The sequence below is a fragment of the Panulirus ornatus genome, chromosome 11 (assembly GCF_036320965.1).
Source record: "Panulirus ornatus isolate Po-2019 chromosome 11, ASM3632096v1, whole genome shotgun sequence".
NCBI classification, from domain to species: domain Eukaryota; kingdom Metazoa; phylum Arthropoda; class Malacostraca; order Decapoda; family Palinuridae; genus Panulirus; species Panulirus ornatus.
The window spans coordinates 37,251,893-37,267,471 of NC_092234.1; positions in this window are offsets into that span (position 1 = coordinate 37,251,893).

Sequence of the window (15,579 nt, forward strand, 5' to 3'; positions counted from 1 at the left end):
GAACGAATGGGGCCTTTGTTGTCTTTTCCTAGCGCTACGTCGCACACATGAGGGGGGAGGGGGATGGTATTCCATGTGTGGCGAGGTGGCGATGGGAATGAATAAAGGCAGACAGTGTGAATTGTGTGCATGGGTATATATGTATGTGTCTGTGTGTGTGTATATATGTGTACATTGAGATGTATAGGTGTGTATATTTGCGTGTGTGGACGTGTATGTATATGCATGTGTATTGGGGTGGGTTGGGCCATTTCTTTCGTCTGTTTCCTTGCGCTACCTCGCAAACGCGGGAGACAGCGACAAAGCAAAATAAATGAATAAATAAATATATGTATAAAATGTATGTGTATGTGTGTGTCATTTAAATACCCTTGACCCATTCCAGAAAAGCAATGGTTTTATCCAGAATTCCATTTTCATCAGGTAATGCAGTCCATGGCATAACCATTTTTGCACTCATGAACACTGATCTCGTTTTCCTCACATTCCTCAATGTGCCATAGACCTGCCCCTCACTCAACTCTAGCTTACTTCATTACCCATGGTTCCATTTGCTGCCATGTCCACAAGGATGTAATCCAAGACTTTGCACTTCCTCTGGGTTTTTGTTTTATTCAAACACGCTACAATTGACCAGTCCCTCTCCAATGTTAATCCTTTTAACTTTGCTTTTTTTCACATCAATTCTCAATTTTCTTCTTTCCTACACTCTTCCAACTCAGAAACCAGCTTCTCCAGTTTCTCTGTTTAATCTTCTACTAGCACTGTCATCAGCTGAAAATAAAGTGACTCACCTCCTGGGCCTTCCTTGAAAGAGACAGCAGACCTGCTCCTCTTTCTAAGATTCCCTGCCTTCATATCCCTTAACATCCTATTCATGAACAGATTAAACAGCCTTGGTGACACACACCCCCTTCTTTCATAGACCTACTAGTTCATGGAACTGCTCAATCCCCTATCTTCCTACTTGCACATGTGTGGCTCTCTTGAAAAAGAAATTCTCAGTTTCTAGTAGCTTTCCTCTCACACCACATAATCATAACAGCTTCGAAAAAGCATATTAATGAACCCTATCATATGCCATCTCCAGATCCATTAATGCTACATACAGTTTTTCCTGACTCTCCAAGTATTTCTCACATGATTCTGCAAAGCAAGCACCTGATTCACCCATCCTCTATATCACTCCTAAAACTGCATTGTTGGAGTTTAAGTGTGAGTTTGAAGGTTGGTTGTTTAGTGCTTGTTAGTTTGGTGTGAATGTGTTAGTATTATATTTGTTGGGGATCGGGGGATCTGTGAGTAGAGGTCACTGAAGTGTGCAGCAGGGGTAAACTTTTTATTTCTGCTTGGGGATTGGTGTTTAGTCATAGAGTTGTTTGGATGGGAGGGATCTAGTGTTGTTGCATAGAAATGAGTGTCTAGCATGCTGAGATGGGATTGTTCTAGGAGGAGCTTTGCTTCATTGTAAAGATGTTGTGTGTTTGTGGTTGGACTAATTTTTGTGTGTGTGTGATTTGCAGCTTTGTTATATTTACTTTTGAGAGATTGTAAGACCAGGCAGGCAAGGCATAGTTTAAAGTGGAACAGATGAATTGTTTGTGGAGGATTTTGAGGGATTCCTTTTCATTTTCAAATCTTATGTCATTGTTCTTAGGGCATTTAGTTTGTGTTAGTTTGTGTTACTTTTGTGTTGATGTTATTGACTGGGGAGTAGATGGCATGTGTGTGTGTCATATATGATGCATGATATGATTCTACTTATCCTTTCTCCAGAAACCTTGCTTTCATATCTCAACACCACATCTGTGAACAGATTAAACAGCCATGGTGACAACACACACCCCCCTCTCACAGACCCACCTCTGCCTGGAAATACTTATCTCCCATAGCCATAGTTACACACGTATGACTCACTTGAAAGAGAACTAACCTGCTTCTAGTAGCTTTCTTGCCACACTATATATATATTTGTAATACCATCCGTAAAGCATACTTATCAACATTATCATAACTTTATTTCTAGATTTTATAAGTACTTCTAACACATTATGCAAAGCAAACAAGTGATCCACACATCCTTTACCATTCCTGAAACCACATTGTTCCTGGGTATGCAAAGCAAACAAGTGATCCACACATCCTTTACCATTCCTGAAACCACATTGTTCCTTCCTAGTAAGAAGCTTTGTGCATGCTGCACCCTCTCAGTCACCACTTTGTCCTGCATCAGACCATTCCTCCCTAATCTAATGCTGTGTGCATGCTGCCACCCTCTCAACACCACTCTTCCATACAAAACACCAGGTACACTCATCAGACTTTTAGCTGTGCAACTTGAAGGTTCAGTTTCATCGCCTTTGTCTTTATACAGGCATTCTGCCATTCCTTATGCACCTCATCATGATCCATGCATACTGTGAAAATTTTAACTAACCAATAAAAAATGTTCTAATCTCCTTGTCTCAAGTCCAGCTACCATGCTGCACTTTATTGAAATTACTTACCGTGACACATCACATACCGCCACATCCAAAACACCCTAAATCTTCCAACCTATCACAACACATACAACAGTTTGTCAAAAAACTCACTCCATCTCATGATGTCTTCTCTTCTCAGCCTGTTGCTATTTCTCCATCTGCCCTATTCACTGGTGTTTCCTTTTGTTCTGTTGTTTTTCTTACTGTTAACTTCTTTCCAAAATATTTTCTTATTCCTAAAATTTAGTGATACCCATTTACCCCAGCCTCCATTTGCTTCTTTTTCAGCCTCTGCTCCATCTTGATCTGCTGCTTTCTCTTGTACATATTCCAGTCACTCGCATTCCCTTTCTGGAGTTAATGCTCATACACTTCTCTCTTTCACTAGCAACATCCTCTTCCTGCCTCTCTTTACCCTTTCTCACATGCTTGCCTCCCACTTACTGCATGCCAAATACTTCACTTTAACATGTAAGCACTGCTTCACTAAGTACCTCCTATTTCTAACTTGCTCCCCAGAACTTCATTTACTCTCAGCTTTTGTCATTTTCCTTTCAACATCTATTTCTTTCCAGAAGCCACATTCCCAAGCTCACCCACTTTTGCCACCCTCTTCCTCTCCATATCATTCCCTGTTTTCAAAATGCCTGTACAAACCTTCACCCTAGCCTCCACCAAGTTGTGATCAGACATCTCAAGCTGCCCCTCTTTGCTCATTTACATCCTTTTGCCATGCCAAGCAGTGAGTATATGATCCAGTAAGGCCCACGTATCCCTTTTACCAATGTATGTCCCTCTTTGTAAACAAGGTATTCCCTGTCACCAGTACTTTTTTAGCACATAACTTCACAAGCTATTCATCAGTTTCATTCGTAACATTGAGTACCCCATACCCTGTAAGTATACCCTCAACTACCTTATAGCGTACTCTCACATTCATAGTACCTGTCACTTATACTCAATCCCTCACATCAAAATTTCTGACACTGTCTTAGCTCCTCCTCCCAGAACTTTTGCCTGTCTTCCATAATTCTCGTTTCCTGGTGCATGAGCAATAATAATCATGCACCTCTTGTAGTTCATTTTCATTTTTACCCACATCAGTCTGAGGCTTACTTCCTTGCGCCCATTTACATATTCCTACAACTCTTCTTTCAGACAAAATGCTACCCCTTTCTAAGCTCATACCCTCTTACTAACCTCTGAGTTTATCCATAGGCATTCTTGAACCATTCATGCCCTTTCCCCATGAGCTTAGTTTAATTAAATCCAGAACATCCAGGAAAGTCTCTCCCTTCTTATCCTGGTTACATCTGTTCCTGGTCAGACCCCCAGCCTGAGCCTTTAAAGAGGATGAGTACTCCTTGCTTGGCCCCCTCTCTTGTTCCAACTTTAGAAAGTGAAATACAAAGAAGAGAGGGTTTCCAGGTCCCTGGTCCTGCACCATGTAGTCATCTTCTATGACACGCAAGGAATATGTGTCAAGTATTCTCTCTTTTATCCTGACCTGTGAATACACCCACACAGTAACTGGTGCCAGAGTGGGACAAGTAAAAGAACCTTGCATCATTATTTACATTCAAATTGTTTACACCTCTTTAGATTATGCCTCACCTGCCTGGTCTTCCACCCTCACAAAAACAAATATAAAGTAACTGCAAACCACATGAAATAGTCCATTCAGAACAGTCACAAGCTGCCTAGCGACCCCAAACACTCAACACCCTCATAATGACATAAAGACCCTCCTAAACCAGTCCCACCTCAACATGCTTGGTACTCAGCTCTATGCAACAGCACTAAACCCCTCCGACCCAACTACTACATATGAACCACCAACCCAAAGTAGAAATAAAAAGCTTACCCCTGCCTCACACTTCATGAATCTCTACTCACAGATTCCCCCAACCCCCAAAAATAGAACACTGTCCGAACACATACTCACTGAAATGACCTGATAATCACCAAACAACTGACCTCCCAGCTCAGTGTTAAATTCCATCCCACCAGGCATCATCCATCAGAAGCCACAATCCCCAGACATGAGTCACACACTCCCACTTACACTCCGGACATTACCAGTGCTACAACATTACAAACACCATTCCAACATATCCCAAGCACCTTCATGCCCACAGTGCAACTACCATAAAGATGACACCAAGCATGTACTATTCAATTTCCCAGCACTTCCTGCACATAGATGCACACACATCACAATGCTTTATGACCTGTGATCTTGACCAATGGACATGGTTAGCTCCCTGAGTGCTGCAAAAGACTCATAAGGGATTCCTGGGCCAGACTTTTTGCATTTATTATAAACATATTTCACAAAAATTGCCTTGATATTAATCAAACTTTTGGAAGTCAGTGTAAAAGGAAGCATACTTTGGAACAGAACAAGAGAATGTGCATAACAATTCATTATTTCATCTCATTACAGAGAGAATTGACTATTCATCCTTTGTTGTTGGACCACTGTTGTAAGCAGCAGCTATATTTGGCTTATCATGAGATAATAACTGTTAAAATCAACCAGATAAAGTTTTATATTTTTGTAATTTTATGTTGTATTTTTAGAAGAAATGGTATTTATAGATACTATGTTCCAAAGACTAATTTTAAGTACCTAACCCACTATTCTAAGTATGCCCTCATGTATGATGTAAATATCTAAAGTTTTATTTGTAAAGCATTTTATATGCCAGTATTATTGTAAGGTCAGCAGCTGTAATCCCTGCCTGTTGTTTCAGGGGTATGGGGCTTTAATAAAACAAGCCATAAAATAATATCAACTTTTGGGTTCCACTTTTGTTTTGTGTTTTACAATGTTATGTGCATAGCTCATGGAACCATTTCCATTGGAATGATGTGGAACAAGGATATGAAGCCATATGATCAGATTACATTTGTTATTTTAACTACCGATACCATTCCTATAATCATAAGGTGAATGAATACGTGGAACCTAATAGATCTACAAACATATTTGTTCACCTTGAATGTTCCACAACATAAGTAAACTTCATATTAATTGATTTTATGTATTTAATTGCATTAGTCAGGTGAGACTTTTGTCTAAGTTCAATCTTTCTTCTTCACCAACTTCTTCGCCAACAAATGCTCCCCTTACACATTTTTTTCTTAACTCCTAGCATTCATCTGAAAAAACCTCTTCCCTAAAAAAGTTCACTCACTGATTTCATCATTTCTTCAATTTACTCCACTGTGATTGATCAAATGACTAGGGCAAACTTCAGATTTAGCAATTTTCTGATGCCTCTTATAGTTTGTAGCTTTCTCATTAATTTTACCTGTCCTTTTTTCAACTGAAATATGCATGTTATCCATTTGCCCCTCACTGCCCCCTCCCCCACTTTTTTTTTGGATAAAAGGGGAAGAGGTAGACCATAAAGAGGCACCTTATATGCAAGGAAAGAATTAGTATGGCTAGGATTGCTTCAATGAAGGTGCTAGAAGAATGATAGGGTCTTGGATGGAATGTAAACATTTTGCATGTAGAGGTGACGTAAATTGAGGCATTGGTCTAACTCGGCAATTCAGCTTAGGTTGTGAAGTGAAAATTAAGAAGCTCCTCAGTTTAAACATGAAACTTCATGTTTCACCATTACACTTGAAGTGTGGGTTAGGGATATTAATGTGTGATCTAAGAGGCTACATGTATCCAACCCACCCCATGAATTTGGGAACAGATTGATAAATATTAAGAAATGTTGGCAGCATTTGTAAAAAGTCAGAATTTAAATAATATTCTACCTAGCATATTTCTTATTTGTACTTCATTACTTATCATTCACCAAAGCCCTTAAAGCACCTTCAGCTTTTCTTGGTGTTACTCTAATTTCATACCCAACTCCTTTCCACCTTCCAAGTATCTACATTCAGGCTGATATCAAACAGAATATCCATCTATTTTAAACATGAGGACCCCACTTTTACCTGCATTTACATAACATATTCTCTTGTATACATCACCAAAGGAGCTATAGTTTTCCCTCACTCCTCCACTTCCGGTATTCAGGTAATAGAAAAGTATCATCTTTATGAAGAAAATCTATTTTCCATTTGATTTTACCATACATAGTATAAGTACCCCTTAATGTCATCTTTTTATGATTGCATATTGTTTTCACAATACTAAATAATCCTGCTTTTCTCAAAATGGAAATGGCATGGGCAGTTGTATACCCTAACCTTGGCTATCTCTGGTTTGCTGTATGTCATAACATTAACAAAACTATCGTTAAACTTTATTAGGGGCACCAAGCCAGTCAAGTACAAAGGCTTCACATATCAAATCCTCAAGCTTTACAGTGCAATTCCCCAAGCATTAGTTTGAATTCTATCCCACCTCAATCTCTTCCTACATAGTCTACCATCACTTCATTAAGAACACAGTAGTGAAGCCCACTCAGATGCAAATGACCTCAGAGTCACATTGCAGCACCCTGACACTATTTATGCAACAGAAATATGCAACATGTTTATGCAACAGAAATATGCAACATTACTGTACATTACACCTAGAATGCTGGCTCACTCAAAACAAAAGGTCCACAACTCTCTTAACCTGTGACAAACATAAATCCATCCTGCAACCACTAGTCTCCCTGAACAGTCAATCTTCCTGCTCCCCATGCAAGCACAGATAAAATGCTCTGAAGCCCTCATTGATGATGTAACAAAACCTCGAGATATACTAGGAGAACATAGTGGATACCATCCAAATTACCTAAGCTGTATTTGGATGAACTGGTAGAACAAAATTCAATGAAAAAAACTGATGTGTGTTTTCTTTCATTTCATATGAGAACTGTTCTTGGCTGCTGGTATTTGCTCCCAACTATGAATATGCAGCATGGGTTATTTTCCCCCAGTTACTAAGGCTATTTGGAATGAAGGTTCCCTTGTCGAATTGTTTTTCTGCTGATGAGTGGGATATGACATGAAACATTGGTTGGATAAGATTGTAAGATTTTGCCATGACATCACCAAAACATGCATGATAACTTCAAATGTCCAGACATATTTTATCTTTAAAAGTACATGATTTGATGTGACTGGGTATTTGTATTCAACTGTGCACATATCATGAGCATTATTTGCCATTGATTGCCACACAGTCTTATTGTGAGTCATTAAATCTCTGAATTACAAACAAAATATTTTTTCATTCAGTGTATGCAATATAGTTCCTCAAATTCTGTGACACTAAGAAATGGAGTTTACAGTTTGAGAAGATAGCAATTCATTATAACAAATAATACTCCTGTAAAAAGAATACATGCATAAAAGATAACAGAACCTCTAAAAACCCCACCTAGTAGCTGAGTGAGAGCATTGCATTTTCATGAGTGTGACTAGTATATTTCAACCAAATTATTGAAAATTTAGATAAATCTGGACTGTTAAGAAGGTTTGGTGATGTTTTCATAGTTTTTTTTTCAATGGTCTTTTACCTACTTTGATTAAACCCATGTTTTCTTGGATAAACCACCGTCACCTTGATGATTGATAGCGAATAACCTGCACGATATATTCAAGGTTGGGTGAAAAACCAACTTTACAGAAAACACAAGTCGGTCCTGAGCATTTTAGGTTTCTTATATCCAACATATATTTTTATAATATTACCCTAATTTACCATAATGCACACTAGAAAAGTTACTGGGGTTTTGTTAGTGTATTACAGGGATTTTTTTTAGACTGTAACTGGCTGTGTATTCAAGATCCTCACGACAGTGATCACTGAGTAAAGCAGAAAATTCTACAGCTAGTTACCCTCCTAGGTGGAAACTTGAGATGTCTAATTGGAATGAATATCAAACTATAGTTTCAGTCACTCAAAATGTGTGTGAATTTGCCGGTGTTGAGGAAGCTTATGATTATATTGAAAACTGTTAGATGCAGCAAAGAATGGCATTAATAAAAAAAAACAAAAAAAAAGCCACTACTGTCAGTCCCATGGTGGAACCAATCTTGTGATAAGCCACATACAGTTGTGAGCTTTGCTTCCAGAAAATTATGATAAAAAGTCTTTGGTTAATAGATTAATTTATGAGACAGTATCTGAAAAGATAAATCATTGAAGCCAAGATGGCATCTTGGACAGTATATGGCAGTTATCATCTCTAATCCTGAAAAAATTTGGAACAGAGCAAAGAAGTTGGTTGGAAAGTATTTTCCCACTCCTGTGCCTTGCCTTAGTAATGAAAATGTTGAAGTAGATTATCCTACTGAAGTAGTTACTGTTCTTATTCAGAGATTTTGTTAGTGTCTTGTGTATGCAGAAATTAGACGATGGTCGAAAAAGTTTGACAAAGAAACCTTTCCCTCAATGTGTCTTGTATAATAACAGAGAATTGACTGTTCTGATGGAAGATCAAATACATTATGATAAAACTTTGTCTTGAAGCCTCCATAAAATTTTTGCTAGATGCATGTCAGGGAAGCCTTCTTGAAATGGTTGGAGGTCACTAATGGATTGTTCTAGGATTATCACTCTTCTTGGTCTATGTGAATGATTTGCCAGAAGTTAAGAACTCCTATATGAATATGTATGCAGATGATGCAAAGTTCACGTTAGAAGGATAAAGTAAGGCGGATTGCATTGACGTATAACGGAACCTTGACAGACTCCAAAGTTGGTCTGATACATGGTTGTAGAAGTTCAACCCAGGTAAATGTAAAGTAATTTGGATTATTCACAGGAAAAAAAGGCCTCGAGATGATTGTAATCTAGCTTGAATTAAGGTGCAGGAATCTGTATGAAACGAACTTTGGATGGACTCCATCTCTAACCTATTGCCATAGTCCCGCTTGAGGAGAATATTCAATGTGTCTGCTAGCAAATATTAGAAATGCATTCAAGTTCATGGATAAGGTTCAAGCTTTGCACATTCTATCTGTTTATATCTCTGATGCCCACTCCCTCAAGGAACTTCCTCAGTGGGTTGGTCACAGCAAAAGGCTCCTTAACTAGAGAACTCCAGTGCATTGCACAGTTTACCTAAGGTCAAAACTGAAATATCCTGCCCAAGTTTGATCACTGCACCTAAAGATGCATAAAGAACTGATAGAGAAGATTGAAAGGAAAGCAACAAAGATGGTATCAGAAGTAAGAGAGTTGAGTTGCAGAGAAAGGATAGAGGCCTTAAGTTTGCCCATCTTAAAAGACAGATGAGTGAGGGGTGACTTAGCATTTAAAAAGCTTGATTTCATATACATAGAACAATTCTTTAAGGGATTTAGGGATAGAACAGCCAGAGGATATAGCATGAAATTAAGTAATAAACTTTTAACAAAGGATATGAGGAAGTCCTTTTATAGTGAAGGAGTGCTCAATAAATAGAACAGAATGAACGAAGACATGGCAAATGTAGACATCCTACAGTAATTTAGAAGGCTAAGATTGTAATCCTTTTATTTATGGAGAGAATGACATAGGCCCCTCATATTAAGAACCACAGAATAAAGTGAAAAAGTTGCAATGCATTTTAAAGTTGGTGATTTTATTCCTCTGGATCCAATAGGAAAACCATCCTAAAGTTAATTCATTGTGTTGACCAAAACCAGACCATGGTTGCCAGATATGTTCATCAGCCACTGATGACTTCATGGAAATGGTTGAAATGTGCACAGTAACATTCAAATCTTTTTAAACTGGAAGCCTCCATGCTTATTCTGGCAAATTCCTTATGCATTTAAGATGCAAGGAACTTGGCTGCAAACATGATAAAGGGAAGTTTTACAAATTTTGCCTGTGACAAAGCTATCCAGTTTGTATTGACTTTTTTTTTTTTTTTTTTTTTTTTTTATACCTCGTCGCTGTCTCCCGCGTTTGCGAGGTAGCGCAAGGAAACAGACGAAAGAAATGGCCCAACCCCCCCCATACACATGTACATACACACGTCCACACACGCAAATATACATACCTACACAGCTTTCCATGGTTTACCCCAGACGCTTCACATGCCTTGATTCAATCCACTGACAGCACGTCAACCCCTGTATACCACATCGCTCCAATTCACTCTATTCCTTGCCCTCCTTTCACCCTCCTGCATGTTCAGGCCCCGATCACACAAAATCCTTTTCACTCCATCTTTCCACCTCCAATTTGGTCTCCCTCTTCTCCTCGTTCCCTCCACCTCCGACACATATATCCTCTTGGTCAATCTTTCCTCACTCATTCTCTCCATGTGCCCAAACCATTTCAAAACACCCTCTTCTGCTCTCTCAACCACGCTCTTTTTATTTCCACACATCTCTCTTACCCTTACGTTACTTACTCGATCAAACCACCTCACACCACACATTGTCCTCAAACATCTCATTTCCAGCACATCCATCCTCCTGCGCACAACTCTATCCATAGCCCACGCCTCGCAACCATACAACATTGTTGGAACCACTATTCCTTCAAACATACCCATTTTTGCTTTCCAGGATAATGTTCTCGACTTCCACACATTTTTCAAGGCTCCCAAAATTTTCGCCCCCTCCCCCACCCTATGATCCACTTCCGCTTCCATGGTTCCATCCGCTGACAGATCCACTCCCAGATATCTAAAACACTTCACTTCCTCCAGTTTTTCTCCATTCAAACTCACCTCCCAATTGACTTGACCCTCAACCCTACTGTACCTAATAACCTTGCTCTTATTCACATTTACTCTTAACTTTCTTCTTCCACACACTTTACCAAACTCCGTCACCAGCTTCTGCAGTTTCTCACATGAATCAGCCACCAGCGCTGTATCATCAGCGAACAACAACTGACTCACTTCCCAAGCTCTCTCATCCCCAACAGACTTCATACTTGCCCCTCTTTCCAAGACTCTTGCATTTACCTCCCTAACAACCCCATCCATAAACAAATTAAACAACCATGGAGACATTACACACCCCTGCCGCAAACCTACATTCACTGAGAACCAATCACTTTCCTCTCTTCCTACACGTACACATGCCTTACATCCTCGATAAAAACTTTTCACTGCTTCTAACAACTTGCCTCCCAAACCATATATTCTTAATACCTTCCACAGAGCATCTCTATCAACTCTATCATATGCCTTCTCCAGATCCATAAATGCTACATACAAATCCATTTGCTTTTCTAAGTATTTCTCACATACATTCTTCAAAGCAAACACCTGATCCACACATCCTCTACCACTTCTGAAACCACACTGCTCTTCCCCAATCTGATGCTCTGTACATGCCTTCACCCTCTCAATCAATACCCTCCCATATAATTTACCAGGAATACTCAACAAACTTATACCTCTGTAATTTGAGCACTCACTCTTATCCCCTTTGGCTTTGTACAATGGCACTATGCACGCATTCCGCCAATCCTCAGGCACCTCACCATGAGTCATACATACATTAAATAACCTTACCAACCAGTCAACAATACAGTCACCCCCTTTTTTAATAAATTCCACTGCAATACCATCCAAACCTGCTGCTTGCCGGCTTTCATCTTCCGCAAAGCTTTTACTACCTCTTCTCTGTTTACCAAATCATTTTCCCTAACCCTCTCACTTTGCACACCACCTCGACCCAAACACCCTATATCTGCCACTCTGTCATCTGACACATTCAACAAACCTTCAAAATACTCATTCCATCTCCTTCTCACATCACCACTACTTGTTATCACCTCCCCATTTACGCCCTTCACTGAAGTTCCCATTTGCTCCCTTGTCTTACGCACCCTATTTACCTCCTTCCAGAACATCTTTTTATTCTCCCTAAAATTTACTGATAGTCTCTCACCCCAACTCTCATTTGCCCTTTTTTTCACCTCTTGCACCTTTCTCTTGACCTCCTGTCTCTTTCTTTTATACTTCTCCCACTCAATTGCATTTTTTCCCTGCAAAAATCGTCCAAATGCCTCTCTCTTCTCTTTCACTAATACTCTTACTTCTTCATCCCACCACTCACTACCCTTTCTAAACAGCCCACCTCCCACTCTTCTCATGCCACAAGCATCTTTTGCGCAATCCATCACTGATTCCCTAAATACATCCCATTCCTCCCCCACTCCCCTTACTTCCATTGTTCTCACCTTTTTCCATTCTGTACACAGTCTCTCCTGATACTTCCTCACACAGGTCTCCTTCCCAAGCTCACTTACTCTCACCACCTTCTTCACCCCAACATTCACTCTTCTTTTCTGAAAACCCATACTAATCTTCACCTTAGCCTCCACAAGATAATGATCAGACATCCCTCCAGTTGCACCTCTCAGCACATTGACATCCAAAAGTCTCTCTTTCGCACGCCTGTCAATTAACATGTAATCCAATAACGCTCTCTGGCCATCTCTCCTACTTACATAAGTATACTTATGTATATCTCGCTTTTTAAACCAGGTATTCCCAATCATCAGTCCTTTTTCAGCACATAACTCTACAAGCTCTTCACCATTTCCATTTACAACACTGAACACCCCATGCATACCAATTATTCCCTCAACTGCCACATTACTCACCTTTGCATTCAAATCACCCATCACTATAACCCGGTCTCGTGCATCAAAACCGCTAACACACTCATTTAGCTGCTCCCAAAACACTTGCCTCTCATGATCTTTCTTCTCATGCCCAGGTGCATATGCACCAATAATCACCCACCTCTCTCCATCAACTTTCAATTTTACCCATATTAATCGAGAATTTACTTTCTTACATTCTATCACATACTCCAACAACTCCTGTTTCAGGAGTATTGCTACTCCTTCCCTTGCTCTTGTCCTCTCACTAACCCCTGACTTCACTCCCCAGACATTTCCAAACCACTCTTCCCCTTTACCCTTGAGCTTCGTTTCACTCAGAGCCAAAACATCCAGGTTCCTTTCCTCAAACATACTACCTATCTCTCCTTTTTTCACATCTTGGTTACATCCACACACATTTAGGGACCCCACTCTGAGCCTTCGAGGAGGATGAGCACTCCCCGCGTGACTCCTTCTTCTGTTTCCCATTTTAGAAAGTTAATACAAGGAGGGGAGGATTTCCGGCCCCCCGCTTCCGTCCCCTCTAGTCGCTTTCTACGACACGCGAGGAATACGTGGGAAGTATTCTTTCACCCCTATCCCCAGGGATAATATACATATATATATACACACACACACACACACACACATACACACACACACGCACATACACACACACACACACATACATATTGACATTTACTAATATTAATTTTTAAAATGATTAAACAAAGCATTTGATTCTTATCCTGTTCTTGTACTATAGTTATGTTGCTTAAGTCAAACATAAAGTTCCTTACCACTCTGCCTAACACAGAACGTATTAAAGTTTTTACAAGGAATTCTATAAACACAGCTTGCAAAATTTTCTGGGGAGTTTTTGATTAAGATATTAATTCCATGAGCTTATCATGTTTCATTTTACATGTGATTTTATATATATATAGGGGAGAAAGAATACTTCCCACGCATTCTTCACGTGTCAGAAGGTGACTAAAGGGGACAGGAGCAGGGAGATGGAAACCCTCTCCTCCTTGTATTTTAACATTCTAAAAGGGGAAACAGAACAAGGAGTCATGCAGGGAGTGCTCATCCTCCTCAAAGGCTCAGATTGGGTTGTCTAAATGTGTGTGGGTGTAACCTAGATTAGAAAAAAGGAGAGATAGGTAGTATGTTTGAGGGAAGGAACCTGGATGTTTTGGCTCTGAGTGAAACGAAGCTCAAGGGTAAAGGGGAAGAGTGGTTTAGGAATGTCTTGGGAGTAAAATCAGGGGTTAGTGAGAGGACAAGAGCAAGGGAAGGAGTAGCACTACTACTGAATCAGGAGTGGTGGGAGTGTGTGATAGAGTGCAAGAAAGTAAACTCTAGATTGATATGGGTAAAACTGAAAGTGGATGGAGAGATATGGGTGATTATTGGTGCATATGCACCTGGGCATGAGAAGAAAGATCATTAGAGGCAAGTGTTTTGGGAGCAGCTGAGTGAATGTGTTAGTAGTTTTGATGCACGAGACCGGATTATAGTGATGGGTGATTTGAATGCAAAGGTGAGTAATGTGGCAGTTGAGGGAATAATTGGTATACATGGTGTGTTCAGTGTTGTAAATGGAAACAGTGAAGAGTTTGTAGATTTATGTGCTGAAAAAGGACTGGTGATTGGGAATACCTGGTTTAAAATGAGAGATGTACATAAGTATATGTATGTAAGTAGGAGAGATGGCCAGAGAGCGTTACTGGATTACATGTTAATTGATAGGCGTGCGAAAGAGAGACTTTTGGATCTTAATGTGCTGAGAGGTGCAACTGGGGGATGTCTGATCATTATCTTGTGGAGGCAAAGGTGAAGGTTTGTAGAGGTTTTCAGAAAAGAAGAGAGAATGTTGGGGTGAAAAGAGTGGTGAGAGTAAGTGAGCTTGGGAAGGAAATTTGTGTGAGGAAGTACCAGGAGAGACTGAATACAGAATGGGAAAAGGTAAGAACAAAGGAGGTAAGGGGAGTGGGGGAGGAATGGGATGTATTCAGGGAGGCGGTGATGGCTTGCGCAAAAGATGCTTGTGGCATGAGAAGCGTGGGAGGTGGGCAGATTAGAAAGGGTAGTGAGTGGTGGGATGAAGAAGTAAGATTATTAGTGAAAGAAAAGAGAGAGGCTTTTGGACGATTTTTGCAGGGAAATAATGCAAATGAGTGGGAGATGTATAAAAGAAAGAGGCAGGAGGTCAAAAGAAAGGTGCAAGAGGTGAAAAAGAGGGCAAATGAGAGTTGGGGTGAGAGTATCATTAAATTTTAGGGACAATAGAAAGATGTTTTGTAAGGAGGTAAATAAAGTGCGTAAGACAAGGGAACAGATGCGAACTTCAGTGAAGGGGACTAATGGGGAGGTGATAACAAGTAGTGGTGATATGAGAAGGAGATGGAGTGAGTATTTTGAAGGTTTGTTGAATGTGTTTGATGATAGAGTGGCAGATATAGGGTGTTTTGGTCGAGGTGGTGTGCAAAGTGGGAGGGTTAGGGATAATGATTTGGTAAACAGAGAAGAGGTAGTAAAAGCTTTGCGGAAGATGAAAGC